Source organism: Papio anubis, chromosome 5 (assembly GCF_008728515.1).
Source record: "Papio anubis isolate 15944 chromosome 5, Panubis1.0, whole genome shotgun sequence".
NCBI classification, from domain to species: Eukaryota; Metazoa; Chordata; class Mammalia; order Primates; family Cercopithecidae; genus Papio; species Papio anubis.
In genome coordinates, this window is record NC_044980.1 from 29793522 (window position 1) to 29813277 (window position 19756).

At 36.3% G+C, this 19756-nt stretch overlaps 1 long non-coding RNA gene across 1 annotated transcript; it reads left to right on the forward strand.

The window, feature by feature from the left end:
- Window positions 1–847: 847 nt before the first annotated feature.
- LOC108586489 lies at window positions 848–10915 on the forward strand. The gene is made up of 3 exons (XR_002522466.2): window positions 848–4679; window positions 7119–7267; window positions 8292–10915. It is a non-coding gene; the product is annotated as an uncharacterized LOC108586489 (long non-coding RNA).
- The last annotated feature ends 8841 nt before the right edge of the window (window positions 10916–19756 follow it).

Below are 19756 nucleotides of genomic sequence, written 5' to 3' on the forward strand. Positions count from 1 at the left end.
ATTGTCTAAATTATGGCTCTGTGACTCAACTAGACTCTCCAAAAAGTGCACAGTCTTTCCTAGTTTGGGGAGTATCAAGAGACAGAGGACAAACAGAAAGGATTTCTCTCAAGAGGCTATGAACTTTCTAGGTCCATGGTTTTAAAATTATGCCCCACTAAATAAGTAATTCCTAAGACATTACTAGATTATAAACAATCATTTTGTGGTCAAATCTAGATAGTAAAGCATTCTAGATTCCCTTCTTGAAGATTCACAATATTTCTCTGTATTTTAAAGCTCTGGAAAGTTCCAGAGTGACATAAACCAACTATCAAAATTACCTGTCAGTTTCTTTAGTTCATCTGACTTTGTCCTGGGCTCTCCCTCCCGCATCCCTTACTGTGGGGGATCCCTGTACTCTAAACTCAGTTCTGGCGCAATCTGTGTTGAACATCATAGATAACTGAGGGTTGCCAAGGTGTATCCAAGACTTTACCATAGGCCCTCATTGTCTATGATTCTAGCCTCTATGGTGCTTTATTCAAAGAAAGATTAAAATCATTTAATTACCAGAACAAATAACTATTGATGCCCTCCAGCCTTTCAAATGACTACCTTGGTCTATTTCTTCCTCAATCTTTCTCTGTTGAAAAAGTAGCAGGGCAGTCTTAAAATATTCCCACATTTTATTTCAAATCATCACCAGATGAGGGAAGACAGATTCTTAAAAGTAAAGCTCAATGTGAAAACTCATTTGGAGGTCAGAAAGAGTCTAGCATTGAATCAGATTCAGTCTCATTGATGCTTTTCTAGTTATTCTTTAAATTGAATGTAATTATTTTTCCTACTTTTTTTTTTTTTTTGGTATAGAACTGAAGTACCTTCATGGAAATGTTTCCAACTGGGAAGGCCATAGACTCAGGAGGAAGTCCAATTGTATCTTATTTGCATTTCTTTACCTGCCTATTGAATTTTAATCACCCACTGCATCACTTTTGTGTGTTTTCCTTTTTGTTTCTTGACAGTGTTTGGGTTGGCGAGGAAAGAATGAAAAATTATAAATCCTAGTTTTTCAGTGAAAGAATGTGGCAGTAGTAATGAAGAAAGAAAAAACACTCTCTACGCCCATCTCTCATGCACCTGATATGTGTTTTACCCTTTAACACTTGCGAGAATCCTATGAGGTGGGTATGATGATTTCCATGTTGTAAATGAGGATTTATGCTCTGAGAGATTTTCTTAAAAAATAAAACAGATTGATGATTATATTCTCTAAATTTTAAAAATATTAATGGACTACATATTATGATTTAGTGAAAATATAATATTTGGATATTAAATACTTCATATAAATAAGGTTATTATTTATTTGGAGACATATCATTTCTTTTGTGTATAATTTAGAGCCTTCATTTTGCTCTTTATATATGTGTGTGTATAGTGTGTGTGTGTATATAGATATATGTTTTATGTCTTTAGTAATAACCAACTAAAATATATACATATATAAAGATTTGCATTACATTCCAATTCTGAAATAGCATTTATACATATATAAAGATTTGCATTACATTCCAATTCTGAAATAGCATTTATAATATATAATCAAGATTTCCATAATCATTTACTTATTTCTTCTTCAAACCGATCAGTAATTTTGGTAGTGACCCCTCAGATTTTCTGAGAAAAAATTCTGGTAATTTCCCTCGAACACTTCTATTCATTTAAGTACAGTATTGTCTGTCACTCACAAAAGCAGCAATAATCCCAGACAATCATGCTCTGTGCACAGGGATGAATGATCTAGCATCAAGCAGTGCTAGGTATGAGATATTTAAAGACACTTATGCCCATCACCCAACTAACTTGATCAATAGCATTCAGTATGATACAGTACAATTCCAAGTGGAAACAAATAAGTGGTTGTTGAAATCGAAACCAGCTAAATTCTTGCCAACTACTTTATTGTATTTTATGCTCAACACTTAAACACTCATACAGATTTACAGGTTTACAAAAGCAAATCTAAACTCTCTAGTTATAAATTCATTGATTAAGCAAGGCACTGATAAATGTAAATCATCACTAGTCTTGTTGATAAAGTCAAGTTCCAGACATGTGGTATATGTCAAAATGTTTTTAAAAATTAATAGTAATGACAGCAATTTAATGAATGTTTTGCAATGGGATGTAAGGCATTTTTCCAATGAATCCCTTACTTCTTTTAATGAATTAAAATTGGTCCATTTCTTTGCTAAAATTTTAGTAATCTGCCTCTCCATTTATTAAAGGAAATAAAACTAATTGTCAACTGCATTTTGAGCAAAAGAAGTAAACAAAAATTTTCTACTCTTGAAAGATTTGTATGTGAAAAGACCAGTGAGTGGAATCCATTGATTCTCCATATAGACCCCAGATATGCTATACCTCTTTTCTGAAAAGTGGTGAATGCAAATAAATGGAAGCTGGCTTTACAGAGAAAACAGGAAGTGAATAGGTCTTTAAATATCTCATAAACTTATTATTTCCTCAACATACATAAGCAGATTTCATGCCAGATCTAAAATCTATTTAGGTTTATGAAATATATCAATAAAAGCTTTCAATCATTTACAGATAATTATGTGACCGATCCTAGGCCAAATGCTGTACGTACACTAAAAAGCTTCAAGCAGTTTCGAATGGCACTTATGAGGGAGGACCCCACATTACAGGTTATGCAAATTGAATTCTAAAAATTTAGTAAAATCCTTAAAATGCTTAAAAATGACTGGTCCAAGGAGGGTCAGATCATATGTAATCTGCATGGAATCTCTGCACTCCGCTGCCTGTCTGATTCTCCTCATTGTGGCTCTTAAAGTATCTGCATAACTGGCAACAATACTTTGCTTGCTGCTGCATAGACTCAGTCTTCTTAAGAAACAGTGTGAGTACAGCTGTATTTGAGGCAGGGTGATTTAGAAATACCCAGCCACCTGGAAAACCATAACAAATATGACTTGGTAATCAGCTTTTTCCCAAAGCTGTGATGTCTCACATGTCAAAAGTTGTAAGCAGTTCCTAGAGCTTCGACAAAATTGCACCCAAATGAAATTTCTTCCTCACAGGGGAATCTCTAGAGCAATGAGTTACACTGGTGCATTTATAAACCACACTCCTGAATGCATAGTGATTTTTCCCCCTCTCTAAAGAACCATCAGTAAATTAATCCACAGACTTTCCTAAGGGGAGTAATACAAATGCAATCCTTGCAGCTAATACTATAGTCAAGATAGTAATTATAGAAAAAAAAATCGACCTGATCATTTCACCCAAGAAATCAGACATTAGACTAGCCTAAACATTGGAATGGAACCCTTGCTAAAGGTTTCTGTGTGCATGGAAATGACTGTCCTTCATCTTCTTTTTGAGCCCCCTGCCACTGTACAGAGTAGAGACTTCTCTAGGGAGTAGAGAAATCACGTCCAAGGCCCCTGTATTCATTCTCTGCATGGCTCTCCGGCACGCACCAAAGCATTGCAGGTGCCAGCTGTGCCCAGGGCTGCAGGATGCCGACCAGCAATTCTTTACTCTCACTGAAGAATAAACCTGAATTGAGCAGAAATTCAAGGAGAAAAAAGGAAAATGACTGCCCTCCCTTTGGGGATTTTAGCTGTGGTCACAGACTTCAAAAATAACAACATGGGAAAATCAAGCTAAATTATAGTAGAATCTATGTGGCTTTTCACCCTGTGTTTAATTTAGTCAGCTGGCTCAGTAAATGATACAAACTTTTAATGTAGCTATCTTAGTTTCAATTCCATGGTACAGGAACTCTGGTTAAATTAATTATAGTTGATCATGTAATTTCTTTTCTTAAAATGTTTTCCTATACATTGAAGCCTAACTTCCTTAGCATTTAATCCCAGAGTCTTCATTACTCCAGATAGTTTATTCACATTAATGCCTTATTTTTTTCTAGTTTCTCTAACTTCCTCAGCATTTAATTCTAGTTTCTTCATTACTCCAAATAGTTTATTCACACTGATGCTTTATTTTTTTCTAGTTTCTCTTTATTGAATGTCCGTCTCCCACACAATCTTCTCTGCCTCTCAAACCACATAGATCCTTTATTATTTCTTCTTTAAAACTCTTCTTACACATTACCGCCTCCTCCACTCCCTCTGCCTTATAACACTGTTAGCCCTTTTTGTGTTCCCACAGCACTGTGTTCCTAACTTTAATGCAGTACCTAATTTATTCTCCTAGCTGTGGTTCCATTTGTTCTAGGACAGTATCAGAGCCTTGTTCACCACTGTGTCTCAGTGCTTGTTGAAGGAATCAATTAGCAAATATGCTATTTATAGATATATATCCATTACATGACATAATGTATGAAACATAGCAGGAATTCAATAAATATTTTGGAGTTAATGAATGAATGATTCTACTAACTATATGAGCCCAAGTAACATCTATAACTTAAGATGTAAACCAAAAGTAAAGTTGTATTTTAGGTTTATAATCAGTCCTTTTCCTTAGGATCTATTGACCCCACCCAAGTGAGAAAACTCCAAGCCCTAAGAAGTGAGTAGGATGCCTTTAATTTAAATGGAATGTCCCTCTTAGGGTTCTACAGACAAAGAATTGGTGATAAAATGTGAGTTCTCTTCCTGATTCAAATGCATTTCACAGAAATAAGAAGTAAATATTCAAAAGTAAACATTGAAGAAGGGAGGATACTGGCTTTATTTAATTATACAATGACTAATGAGAAAGAAGAACACAATATAAATTTTAAGGGCAAATAACCTTTTAAGAAAATTCTTCTCAAACTTTTGGTGAGATGTGTATGTGAAAACATAAATAACTAATTCCATCTATAAAATATTACTTCACTAAATTTGGCTTAGTAATCTGGTCAAGATGGCTTGGATTTTTTTCCAGCTATGGGGAAAATTGGAGGAGATAGATGAATCATAATTCATGAAATGTTGACAATTTTTGTAACTCTCAAGGGTCTATAGTAAAATTTTCTTGGCTTTTGTATAGTTCAAAAATGTCCGTAATTGCAAATTGAAAACAAACTGATCAAGATCCAGATCTATGTATCTATCTATCTATCTGTCTATGGAAATCTTACAGAGAAACGTAAACTCAGATTATCCTTTGTCTTTGGTTAAAGATCCTTGTTTTCTCTAATAATTTCTCATTCCTATTTACTCTCCTTTATGTTTGTTTCATTTTAAAGATATGTGGTATCAGCAGAAATTAAATTAAGTAAAATTATGTTATTTGAAATATTAGATCAATACTTAGTTATCAGCATTTAATTCTAGATTCTTAATAATAAGTAGCATTAAATATGCCTAACAATGTCTAGAACTTTGTAGGTTTTCAATAAATTATAGATTTATTTTTAGAATTACTTTTAATTATAAATTATTACTTTTTGTTTTTATTAGTTTTATTTTTATTAATTATAGGTTTTTAAGAATTTGTAATAATTTTACATCATATATTTGAGTATGATAGATAATATGATGATACAATAATATATAACAATTATATATCAATTATATGTATAATTATAAACTCCAAAAACAGTTTTAAAGGATATTTTAGAGAAGATGTGAGTAATGCATCATCATAATAAAAATTTATTTATTCATCATGTTTCTAAAAGTAGTCTATATCATGGTATTAGTTTACTCTTAATGCATCAAAGACTGCATTCTGATTATCTTAGCTTGTAACAAAAATTAACTGTGAAAACCATCAAGTAATCATGACAGTATTCCTTAATATGCAAATGGATACAAATTCTGTGTCATTCACATGATGTTAGATTCACCTAAAGGCAAGATCTCTTTATCACGATTTCTCAATTATTTAGGGGATAAAGAGGTAACATTTTGCATGACTTTCACAAACCACAGAAATTTGAAAATATAAAAATTATAGAATAATTCACGGCATTTGTTAAAATGTATTCACAACACTAAATTGGTTACATTAGGAAATGGATAATTTAACTCCTACATAAATTATTCAACTGAGTATGAAATCACAGTGTTTCTAAAGCAAAGAAATAGCAGACATAATGCTGATCATGTTCATTGTTCTTTATGAAACATGGAATTTTCCTACGCCAAGATAATTTTAAAATACTTCAGTTTGTGTATTATCAGAATAAATTATTTATATGAAAGAGATGTAGGAAAATAGGCAATAGATAAAAATAATTAGACATTCAAAAAAGAAGGGGTTAAAAACCTTCAAGATAATTGGTATCTAGTGAAAAAAGATTCTGGCGAGCTAGAATTGCACAACTTTCCTGAAAGTGAAACGGGTTCCTCATATAGACCTTGCTTCAGCATTCTAGGAAAATTTCTTTTCCATTACAATCATGTATTGCTTAGCAAAGAGAATACATTCTGAGAAATGCATAGTTACGTGATTTCCTTATTGTGTAAACATCGTAGAATATATTCACACAAACCTTAGGATATAGCCTGATACACACCTAAGCTATTTGGCATAGCATACTGCTCCCAGGCTACAAAACTGAACAGCATGTTACTGTAGTGAACGCTGTAGACAATTGTAGCACAATGGTAACTATCTATCTAAACATAGATACCCTTAGAAAAGGTACAGTAAAATTACAATATACAAAATAAAAATTGATATACCTATATAGGTAGCTCCATTATAATAGGGCAAATCCATTATAATCTTATGGAACCACTATTGTATATGGAGGCCTGTCATTGGCCCAAATATTGTTATGCAGTACATGACTCTCCCTACTTTCGCATCTTGGAGGCTATTTCTTCTCCTAAATCCCTTGGGGATATGTATGAATTACACGTTGGAAAGTAAATTCTCCCTGGGGACTTCAATTTTGCCATCCACTTTCTGCTTGCTCATGACTAGAAACTTAAAGATTGCTTTTGGGACTGAAAAAATAGATTTTTCAGCCCAGAAATGTGGTTTCTTTGATAACATATAATGATCTCAAAATGTAATAGGTATTTAGTCTATTTGCTTGCAGTTGGTTCTGTGTGTCAATAACCATGGGTAAACTTCTTTTCTGGACTTAACAATTATGGAAACACCATTGTATTTACTGTCTTCATTCTTTTTCCTTAAAGCTTGATTCTTGGGATACAGAAGCAGCCAGACTTTTTAGTTTTGTGGAGCCTCAAATTTCTGGATCTTTCTATGTCTTTCTTTTTCTGTTTACACACAGGAAAGTTCTTACCCAGGTCCATCTGTTCTTTGTTAAAACAACCAGGAACAGGTAAGATATATCAATATAATTGCTCTCATCTCAAAGCTACAAGCACTGTAGCCATTTCCCTCGAAGGCACTGTAGAGCATTTTCCTTCCATGTAGCTGTAGATGACAATTTTAACAAATGTTTGTCTAAGGTCTCACAAGGTCTCAACCTGTAGCATCAGATTCTCTATAGCTGTTACGTGACCACTAGGCCAAAACCACATATTTCTAAGTCTGCTCTGTTGCACTCATTTCTGGTTTCAAATAATGTGTCAGGCAGAGTTCAGTGGAGGAAATAAACTTGTTATTCTAGGTAGTTTAAACATAAAGAGGAATATAGTGGAATAGGTTCTTACAAAATCCTGTAAAGTATAAAGAAGCATCTTCTAGCCCAAGTCTCTTAGAAAACCAAAAGAGTAGAGAACTGGCTCATCATGGAGCTACTTCCTCTGAGACCACTGTTGGAGCAGTTTCACTGAGGTCTACAGCCACCACCACTACCCTGTTATCTTGGACCACAAGAAACTAAAGGTTAGGCAGTTGAAGCCATGATCCAAAGAATTACTATGTCAGAGCAAGAAACCAATGCAACCCTCACTGTTTCTTGACACTCAGGAAGCTGGAAATAAATGCTGGAACTTGCTTCTGGAAAATTACTACCTTACTAGCTGATGTGCATGGGGTTTCAGAGGGAGTCACCTTTCTCTAACTTGTGTCTTTCAAATTCACATTAAAGAGTTTCTTGGAACAATTTAATTTTTACCAAGAACACTGAACAAAAAATAAAGAAAGTCAACTCAAAAAGATACCACAGTGGCAAAAGTCAAGGAATAAAGATGAGGATCCCTGTAGTATGACTACTGTGGGCTGCATCCTAAAGATGTCCTCCAAGAGTTTTACCCCCTTGTTGTTCAATCAAATGCTACTCTGGGTGCCGATTATAGGGGATTTTGTAGATGTAGTCAAGGTTGTGGTTCTTAAAATAGAGAGATTATCCTGGATTATCCAGCTAAATCCAATCTAATTCCATGAACCTTTTTTTAAAGCAGAGAAAATTCTATAGCTGGAGGCAGAAGAGATGCTGTGGAAGGGGAAGTCAGAGAGATTCAAAGCATGAAAAAGACATTACCTGCTGTTATGACTTTGAAGATGGAGGAACAAGGCCACTCGCCAAGGTACAAGGAGCCTCTAGAAAGCTGAAAAAGATGTCAGCTGACAATCAACAAGAAAGCAAGGACCTCACCCTTAAGACCACCACGTGAATCTGAATTCTGTGAACGACTTGCATGAACTTGGGAGCAAATTTATTTCCAGAACCTCCAGCAAAGGAATCCAGCCTTGGTCAAACCTTGATATTGGCCTTGAGAGACTCTAAGCAGAGAACCAGCTGAGCCACTCTGCACCTAAACTTCTGACTCAGAACATTGTAAACTAATAAATTTGTGTTGTTTTAAGCCACTAAATATATGAGATTTATTCTGAGTAATAGAACATTAATATGCTAAGATGCCATTAACACACTACACACAGACACACACTCACACACACACACTACAATAAAGGGTGGGGGGAGGAGAGGATTCAGAGAACAGAGTAGTCAGTCTTGCCCAGAGTTTTCAAAGAAAATTCCATGGGATATGGTCTATGTAAGGCTTAAATAAGTATAGAGAGGTAGAGAAGAAAGAAATATTTATCAGTGAGGAAAATGGCCTGAGTAAGATACAGGTAATTCAAGAGACTATGTATCCGATCAGGGATTTTTGTTTGTTTGTTTTTGTTATTTCTTGGAGAAAAAGATGATAGAACTGATGTTGAAGGATAAAGTTGGGAGGGAAAAAATAAGAACAGAATGTGGAGGGCTAGAACAAGAGTCAGCTAATATATTTTAGAAAAATAATTATATCACAACATGCAGCACACACAAGAAATAGGAGACCTATGAGTATGTGTCTAGAAAAGACAATACTACCACAATTTTCATGAATGTGTTTCTGCTTACATAACTGGTGCATCAGTTTGCTCCGTCACTGGAATTTTCTCCCAACCTGTGGAAATCTCCACCATGGACAACAAGCTTCTTAACTTTTCTCTACATAGAATTACTGCTGATGTCTGTCTGCATGAACGTTCAATATTTGCCTAGGCTTATGGCCATGTCTAAACCATAGTACATATGATTCAAAAGTAGATCAAGTAATAAAATTCGACATGACTGTGTAAGCCTGACAAAGGTCAAGAGAAAAAAGCTATATTTTCATTCATTTGCATATTGACATTGTTAACACGTGGACATCATCTTTTCCCATAACAAATGGCGTGCATATAACATAGTAAGTCTCCATCTCTCAAAGTTATCTCATGTGATTCTCTATTAGGCAGCAGCTGATTTTTATTCAAGTATATTTTATTAATCTTTAAAAATCACCAGATTCCCCCATTCTACTTTCATCTACAGTTTTTAATTTCCCAATAAACTATATCAGTATGACTAGAACACTCAAATATTATCTATGTGCCTTCAGTTTTGCTTGCCAGTTGTAGAACGCTGGTGCTGGATAAGCATTTGTAAACTGAGAAATACAATTGCAAAAATAAACACATACAAAGCCTTTTAGCAAACTGGTGGATGCCTGTGGAGCTGCCATCCTCAGATGATGCATCCAGCTCATTCATGCCTCCAATTGGAACAGCATTAAACAAAAATGCACGGGATTCAGGTCCAAATATTGGTACATGCTAACAACAAATTCTGTGTACTTCCTTCTTCCCTCCCTCAAATGGCAGCATTTCAAGCTAAAATAGCTTTTTTAAAAAAAGACATCAAATTTTTCATTACATTGTATCACCAACAACTGACTTGCTGTAATGTCAAATATATTCAAATTGGCAGAATCAGTTACACATGGGTAAAGATGCATCCTTAAATTTTAAAGCAGACATTTAGTAATTTTAATTCATTATTTTAATTTGACCCAGATGACTCAAATATCTTAAATATCGATTATTAATGCTTTCTTTTTGAAAATTAAAACTTTTTTTAGAAGGACATTTTCTACTATTACATAAACTTTTAAGTATGTCAAAGGGAAGGGGCACAACATCACCCCTCTCTTTACATAGCAAGAGTGACGTGTACTCCAGCTCCCAACAAGTTCCGCATCTCCATCTGAGACCACCTCAGCCTGGATTTTATTGTCCATATCACTATCCACATTTTGGTCAGAGCCATTCAACAAGTTGCCAGGAATTTTCAGGCTTTTCCACATTTTCCTGTTTTCTGAGCCCTCCAAACTGTTCTAACTTCTGCCTGTTACCCAGTTGCAAAGTCACTTACATATTTTTGAGTGTCTTTACAGCAACGCCCCACTACCCAGTACCAATTTATTACATTAGTCTGTTCTCACGCCACTAATAAAGACATACCCAAGACTGGGTGATTTATAATGGGAAGAGGTTGAATGGATTCACAGGTCCACATGGCTGGGGAGGCCTCTCAATCATGGCAGAAGGCCAAGAGGAAGAAAGACACGTCTTGCACGGTGGCAGTCAGGAAAGCTTGCATAGGGGAACTCCCATCTATAAAACCATCAGATCTAAACCATCAGATCTCATGAGACTTATTCACTACCACGATAACAGTATAGGGGAAACTGTCCCATGACTCAGTTATCTCCACCTGGCCCTGCCCTTGACACGTGGGGATTATTACAATTCAAGGTGAGATTTGGGTGGGGACACAGCCAAATCATATCAGGCCTCAAACAATTTAGGAAGTTTATTTTGCCAAGGTTAAGAATGCAAGCCCAGGAGACACGTCTGTACCTGTCTCCCAAGATGATTTTGAGGACTTCAATATTTAACCAGGAAAGGGCAGATATTTAGGAAAAGAGGAAGAAATGTTTAAAATGTATGCATAGATAAGAGATAAACAGTTGCATTCTTTTGAGTCTGTGATCAGCCTTTCAATGAATACACAATTTATATGTCAGAGAGGAATAGAGGAATCTTCACTTACGCCTTCTTCTAGCTTGGTGAATCTGCATTTTTACATCAGAGGAAGCAATCAGTTATGTATTTGTCTCAGGTGAGCAGAGGGATGACTTAGAGTTCTGTTCTTTGTCCTGCACCTGTGAAGTTAAGCTAACAGTTTACATCGTCGGGGCAAAATTCAACAGAACTATTTCAGGGTAAAGATTTTGGGACCCACAAGGAATTTTCTAGAGGGAAATATGTAAGGAAAGTAAGTAGCTCTTTTACCTTTGTAGATATCTTATTTAGGATTAAAATGTGAGCCAGGTTTGCCTCATTCAGTGTCCAGCTTGACTTGTCCCTTTGGGTTAGTGATTTGGGGGTCATGAGATTTATTTTCTTTTCACAAATAAAAAGAAAAATCTGTCAGATTGCCACTGCAATTTGAAGATGCTTAGAAGATTCTGGAAGAGCTAGTCTATAAATTACTGTAGACATTAACCTTTGGTTTTCTTATATTTCCATAGAAATGTCTCTTATCAAAGATCTGTTTGCCTGTATCATATATAGAGGCTTAGGCCATTTATTTGCAGTGCCACCTCCTGGAATGGCACACTGTTGTTTAACTGAACTGATCTGTTCTCAGGACCAAGAGACAGCTAGAAGATATGGGATGATATATTTAAATTTGCTCTTTTCTGCTTATCCCAATTTGTCTTTTAACTCCTTTGTCTATTTGTATCAGATAACCTCTAACCTATAGCTTCAAATCTATCAGTGTGGCTTTTAGTATGTAAAACTTTTTTAAGTTTCAAAGAGGGAACTGAAGGAAATCAAAATATTTTACCCTAAAATATATTTCCTTGACATATTTTGTGATGGCTGTCAGAGGGCCAGCAAATAGAAGGGTCCCTGTAAAACTGTCTTTTGCATCTGTAGAGAATCTTCTATAATATAGCAAGGACTTCCCTTGTCTGGATCTAGGAAAGATGAACTGAGAATCTTACAGATTTAAAGGTTTGGGAAAAAACAAACAAACGAACAAAAACACTTACCGTATATTCTTTCTGAGGGCTGTGACCTGTGAGGTTTTATCTACATAACAAGATTACCTTTACTAGTCAAGTCTCCTCTTCTCTCTCTCCCATAACCTGTCTTGCCATGTGATTTATCACCCTAACCTGTTTTGGGCCATGTTCCGAGTCCCTAGTCTTTCTCTAACCTGAAGATGGCATGTAAGTTTCTGCACCTTATTGGGGTGTTGGGTTCTTCATTCTGAAGGCTCCTGTGTCATGAAAAACTATCATCAAATACATGTGTATGCTTTTTCTCCTATTAATCTGCCTTTTGTGAGTTGATTTTTCATTGGACCTTCTGAAGCAAAGGGGAAGCTTTTTCTTTGCCCCTATAGATAGAAGGGGAAAAAAAAAAACCTAGAGGGTTTCCTTACAAAATACCAACTTCCCTCGCTTCATTAAGCACCAACATAAGAGAATTTCAGACTTGATTTTCTAATCATTCTCTTCTGCTTGCACTTGGAAACATCCCCTGCTGTCGCCTGAAAAATTACTAGCAATGTTCTAAACACAGAGGACCAAAAAAACCTTTGTCTGTTTGTATTTGTCTACAACTAAAGCAAAAACAAGTTTTCCTTTACTTTGGCTCATGTTGTCATCAAGACTTAATTAGTATTCTAGTTATTACCGAGAAAGTTTAGCTTCCCAATCCAAGAAGAATATGCTGCTATTCAAAGCTATTATGGCTCCCCATGCAGAAAACTTACATTACAGTATAAACATATGGCTGGTCATTGTCTGGTAGTCCCTCCAGTTACCCTGTTTAACATTCTTTTGTGAGCATTTCTAAATATTGGCTTTATGCTTAAAATGTGCTTAAAGATAAAATATTTTTTTCCTTTCTAATATCTGTGAAGTCAGTCAACTAGGATTTACAAACCAAATTAATATATCCCTGGAGGTCCTCACCAATAAGAAATAAAAACATTAAGAAACAAACTTACAAAGCAGAAACCTCAAACAATTGTCATGTAACCAAAAGCTGAGGGCTCTTTGGAAAATCAGGGGGTTTCTTTTAGACTCAGTATCATCAAATCCTTCACAACTTTAGAAAGTATTAGCACAAGTGAAATTATAGATGATCTTTGGATGCGATGTACTAAATTATAATCTATGAAATTAAGTCTCTCTCCAGAGTCTCTTTGTTATCATGTACTGAAAATACTTTTTTATTCAAAAATAATTAAATTGTATCTTTTTCAAGAACTTACCTAAACCCTAATGGTTTACTCACAACAGATATTACTCAACACTTGAAGAGGGCCATATGTGCTCTAATTTAGAAACTTAACAATTTGGGGGAATTTCTGGAAAGTTTTTGTGCTCTTGTACACTTATAATAACTTTATGCAAAATAGGTTATCACAGTTAATCACCTTGACACGGCTTGTATTGTGAATTTTAAAGAGGATAAAATAGATAAGCTCTGGAGAACTTCAAACACTTGGAGATACAATTTAAAGGAAGTGGGGTCGATAAGAATTAAGGAAGTAGAAATATTTAGTAACTGAAAACACTCAGGTGTATTGACTTACAGAAGAATCTAGGTATGAAATCTACTTAATCACACAAGTCCCAGACCAATAATTATTGTTATACATAATTATTACAAAGAAGAGATTCTCACTTATTCTAATGCTTTGAAAATTTGCCAATAATTGTGTGTTTCTCCTCTAATGAGAAGCCTTAGCATGTATGTGTTATCCAATCTCAAAGGAAATGAAAACTAAAAATGGTTCCAATCTAAGGAAAGATTACAAACAGCACTTCTTGATGTAAACGTGGTTTTCTTAAATTTATAATCAGAACCCACTGGAAGTCTTTCAGACACAGATAAGAAATGTTCCTACAAAATGTGGGGAACAGAGACTCATCTGTTATCTCCGCCTTCACCATCCATAGAAATTTCTAGGATCAGATGCGCAGGTTAATAAATACACTGCAGTGAAGATTTTTCAGTGTGAGATTATTAGGTATGTATCCAACCCCTGCTGCTTTCAGCCCCAGGTTTGAGAGGTGGGTCATATGCTCTTGCTTAAGTTTACCAGCTCAGTGGTATTTCAGCTGAATGGACCACCTGTCAGGCAGAAAATGTGACCCAGTGGGAGGTCTGCACTAGCATCAAAAGTTATCATGAAACTCGTTCATTTGTCTTCTTTCTATATTTAATCAGCGTTAGGAATGTTGGAACATGGTAGAAATGAAACACATAGCGTTTTTCTTCTTAAGCGAGCGTGTTTTAGAGTTTGGGAGCCCTAGATTCTTCTCATAGGAGTGACTGTGAGCTGTCAGGAAGTAGCTTTCAAGCACAGCAGGAACCTTAATGAACAGTGGGAATAATATCTCCATATGCGACTGTGAAGACTGAGAAAAAAGCAAGATAATAGCAAACGAATGATATTATTGAAAACATGATTTTAAGTGGAACTGTTGAAATGTGTTCCACTTTGGGGAGGCGGCAACAGTTTGCTACAGCACACAAACCAGCAAGCATTTTTTTATTGTATTCTTATGAATTTGTGATAAGATGCCAAGGTCTGAACATATGAAAAAGCTAAGATGATAAATAGAAAGATTAATGTCCTCAGGAAAATGAAGTAGTAGGTGTTTCAGAGCACATGAAAAATTTTAATAGTTTTTTGTATCTGAAGCTTGTGATCTTTTATTTGATAAACAAAAAGTAAGACACAAAACAATTTGATTCAACTTTGCAATATATTTACCTTATTAACAATAGCAGGGGCCGGGCGCGGTGGCTCAAGCCTGTAATCTCAGCACTTTGGGAGGCCGAGACGGGTGGATCACGAGGTCAGGAGATCGGGACCATCCTGGCTAACACGGTGAAAACCCGTCTCTACTAAAAAATACAAAAAACTAGCCAGGCGAGGTGGCGGGCACCTGTAGTCCCAGCTACTCGGGAGGCTGAGGCAGGAGAATGGTGTGAACCCGGAAGGCGGAGCTTGCACACCAGCCTGGGCAACAGAGCGAGACTCCGTCTCAAAAAAAAAAAAAAAAAAGAAAAGAAAAAAAAAATATCATTGAAATTCAATGGCTATTCAGAAATTGAGACAAAAACAAAAGGTAATGGTTCTCCAACTGTCAGAGGCCTTTGAACCAGAGCAACTCCATCTTGAATAGGGGCTGGGTAAAATCAGACTGAGACCTACTGGACTGCTTTCCCAGGAGGTTAGGCATTCTCAGTGACAGGATGAGATAGGAGGTCTGCATAAGACACAGGTCACAAACGCCCTGCTAATAAAACAACATGCAGTAAAGAAGCCGGCCCAAACCCACCAAAACCAAGATGATGCTGAAAGTGACCTCTGGTTGTCCTCACTGCTCATTAGATGCTAATTATAAGGCATCAGCATGCTAAAAGGCACTCCCGCCAATGCCATGACAATTTACAAGAGCCATGGCAATGCTCAGAAGCTACCCTATGTAGTCTAAAAAGGGGAGGATCTGCAGTTTTGGGAAGTCTCCATCCCTTTCCCCCTGGAAAGCTCTTGAATAATCCACCCCTTTTTTAGCATATCATCAAGAAATAACTGTAAGTACACTCAATCAAGCAGCACATACCACTACTCTGCCTATGGAGTAGCCATTATTTTCTTCTTTTACTTTCTTAATAAATTTGTTTTTACTTTACTGTATGGACTTGCCCTTAATTATTTCTTGCATGATATTCAAAAACCCTCTCTTGGGGTCTAGATGGAGACCCCTTTCCAGGAATACAACTGGTGGTCATGGAATGGTAGTACATAAAATTTTCATAAAAAGCAAATGTCAGAAAGAAAAGTGTAAGCGGTCTGAAATGTTTTTAATTGAAAAGGCAGTTTTCCTTTGGTCTTCCCAAATGAAACTTCTTAGGCTCTTATCCTTCTTTAGGATAAGGTTCTTAACATACCTCAGGGATCAAAACATTACTCAGTTTCTTGGAGGACAACACATTTGACTCTACCCATAACTTGGGTGTGGTTCCCAGGAAGTCAACCCTGAGGACTGGATGTGCTTGCAATTGATTTATCAAGGATGGGAGGTGTATTAGTTCATTTTCACACTGCTGATAAAGACATACCCAAGACAGGGCTCTTTACAAAAGAGGTTTAATGGACTTGCAGTTCCACACAACTGGAGAAGCCTCACAATCATGGTGGAAGGCAAGTAGGAGCAAATCACGTCTTACATGGATGGCAGCAGGCAAAGAGAGTGTTTGTGCAGGGAAACTCCCCCTTATAAAACCATCAGATCTGGTGAGACTTATTCACTATCACAAGAATGGCACAGGAAAGAACTGCCCCCATAATTCAATTACTTCCCAGTGGGTACCTCCCACAACATGTAGAAATTCAAGATGAGATATGGTAGGGACACAGAAAAACCATATCAGGAAACCAGGAAAAACTGAGGAAAGAAAGGGGGAAGTCAGGACAGTGAAGAGGAAAAAGACAAGCAGGAGCAAGACTGCAGAAAGAGACCTAACTTCAATGCAATTGTAGAGCACAACTTTGAAGTGTTAAATATGACTCAGAATTTGTCCTTAAAGTCAAAGGAGATGAACTGTGCTAGTTCCATTCCAATCCTTGAATAAAGATTCTCTCCAGTTGGAACTACAGGTGTGCACCACCACACCAAGTTATTATTATTATAACACTTGAAGTTCTAGGGTACATGTGCACAACGTGCAGGTTTGTTACATGCATATACATGTGCCATGTTGGTGTGCTGCACCAATTAACTAGTCATTTACATTACGTATTTCTCTTAATGCCATCCCTCCTCCCTCCCCCCACTCCATGACAGGCTCCAGTGTGTGATGTTCCCTGCCCTGTGTCCAAGTGTTCTCATTGCTCAGTTCCCACCTATGAGTGAGAACATGCGGTGTTTGGTTTTCTGTCCTTACCATAGTTTGCTGAGAATGATGGTTTCCAGCTTCATCCATGTCCCTCCAAGGGACATAAACTCATCCTTTTTTATGGCCGCATAGTATTCCATGGTGTATATGTGCCACATTTTCTTAATCCAGTCTATAATTGTTGGAAATTTGGGTTGGTTCCAAGTCATTGCTATTGTGAACAGTACTGCAGTAAACATACGTGTGCATGTGTCTTTATAGCAGCATGATTTATTATCCTCTGGGTATATACTCAGTAATGGAATCACTGGATCAAATGGTATTTCTAGTTCTAGATCCTTAAGGAATCACCACACTATCTTCCACAATGGCTGAACTAGTTTACACTCCCACCCACAGTGTAAACACATTCCCATTTCTCCACTTCCTCCCCAGCACTTGTTGTTTCCTGACTTTTTAATGATCACCATTCTAACTGGTATGAGATGGTATCTCATTGTGGTTTTGACTTGTATTTCTCTGATGACCAGTGATGATGAGCCTTTTTTCATGTGTCTGTTGGCTGCATAAATGTCTTCTTTTGAGAAGCGTCTGTTCATATCTTTGCCCACTTTTTGATGGGGTTGTTTGATTTTTTCTTGTAAATTTGTTTAAGTTCTTTGTAGATTCTGGATATTAGCCCTTTGTCAGATGGGTAGATTGCAAAAATTTTCTCCCATTCTGTAGGCTGCCTGTTCACTCTGATGGTAGTTTCTTTTGCTGTGCAGAAGCTCTTTAGTTTAATTAGATTCATTTGTCTATTTTGGGTTTTGTTGCCATTGCTTTTGCTGTTTTATTCATGAAGTCCTTGCCCATGCCTATGTCCTGAATGGATTTTTTTAAAATATTTTTTATTTTTACTAGAGACAAGTCTCTACTAAAGGCCAGGCTGGTCTCAAACTCCTGGCCTCAAACTGCTGGCCTCAAGGGATCTTCCTGCCTTTGCCTCCCAAAGGGCTGGGATTACAGGCATGAGCCACCACTCCCACCCCTAGCATTCTAACATACTTGTGCCACTTACCATTCAGCTAACCACATGCTTCTGTTCCATCTGTATAAAAGAAAATTGAAATAAAATATATAACTGCATCAGTACAATTGTTTTTTACTCAGTATATATGAATCCTTGTTAAATTGCTACATCAAAGCACTGGAAAAGAAAATATTAACAAGTGCAAATAAATTGTAGGATAGAAATGTGCTATGAAAATATGAACAGCAATAAAACTGGCTTGGGATCAGGGTCTACATGAAGTTATGTCTTTGTGGCCTTACCCCTTTTCTTGACTTTTTCATATGTATTTTCTTCAGGTATAAAATATAAAACGAACTTATTAATCCTCTCACCTGGAAATTAGCCTTTAAAGTATACAGAGCTAGTTTGAAATATGTGTGGTTCACTTGAAGTAGTTAGTTCTTCGGAATTCTATTCTACATAATATTACCTTTATTGAACAATAATTCACTTTGTACAATTTAAGCCACATTTCATATTCCATTCTGAGATCTTTAACAAAGAATGAAAGAAATAGAAAATGTGCTATGTAAGAAAATTTTCTCTAGGTCACTTCACCCTACACATGTACTGTCATCTAGACAAGTGCTATTTCACTGTAAGCAATGAAATCCCCACTCTGGCTGTGTGACTGTCCCCAGTGATCACTTGCTCCTGTGATGCCCTTCACATTCAGTTCCTTAGCACGGACAATCTGGTCATTACTTGGGAGTCCATAATGCCCCCAGGACAGAGGAAGAGGCCTGGCATTATTCCAGTTCATATAATTGTATTCTTACTACCTAACATTTCCTCATATTTCCAATTAAATATGGCACTTCATTTTATCAAATCCCTATGTGCCAGTGAACAGTTGCTATGTTCTAATTTGTTCTTCACCTCATGACAGGTAATGTTTACAAAGTCTGTAAATGTACCACCTTAAATGACACTATGTAAATATAAACAAATCAGTTTCATCACAGATCTAACTTTGACGGTTTATGAGGGAGCTACAGGCCTTCCAAGTCTCTTTCAGAACATCAGTAGTTTGCCTGGAATCATATTTGAGCACTGTCCAAAATTTTGATGTCAAGTGACCTTTCCTGTTTAATGGAAAAAATAAAAAAATTGTGTACCTAGGGAATTGAATCTAGATAGATTGTTGGTTACAGGAAGTAAATGATGAAAGCACATCACATAATACTGGAAGAGGCCATAAAACCCCATAAATGCCACTGCTTTCTAGGTAATTATACGGAATAAAAGACTGACTAGCACATTGATGAGTTTACCCCTGTATATTTTCAACTCAAAAGAAGTAACTGTGGCTCTAACATAAAAATCTCAACGAGGGTTTCTGGTCTCATAGACTAACAACATTTAATCTTAGACTACGTTTATAAAGCTATCTTACACTTCATTTCAAATATCTATACTTTAAACCATCTAGAAACACTTTGTTCGGCTCAATTCTCCCAAGGACCTTTAGTGATGACATGTAGGTAAGGCACCAACTATGACAGGCAACAACAATTTTTATGCTCTTTGTGGTGTTTAAATAATACTTAGTCTGTA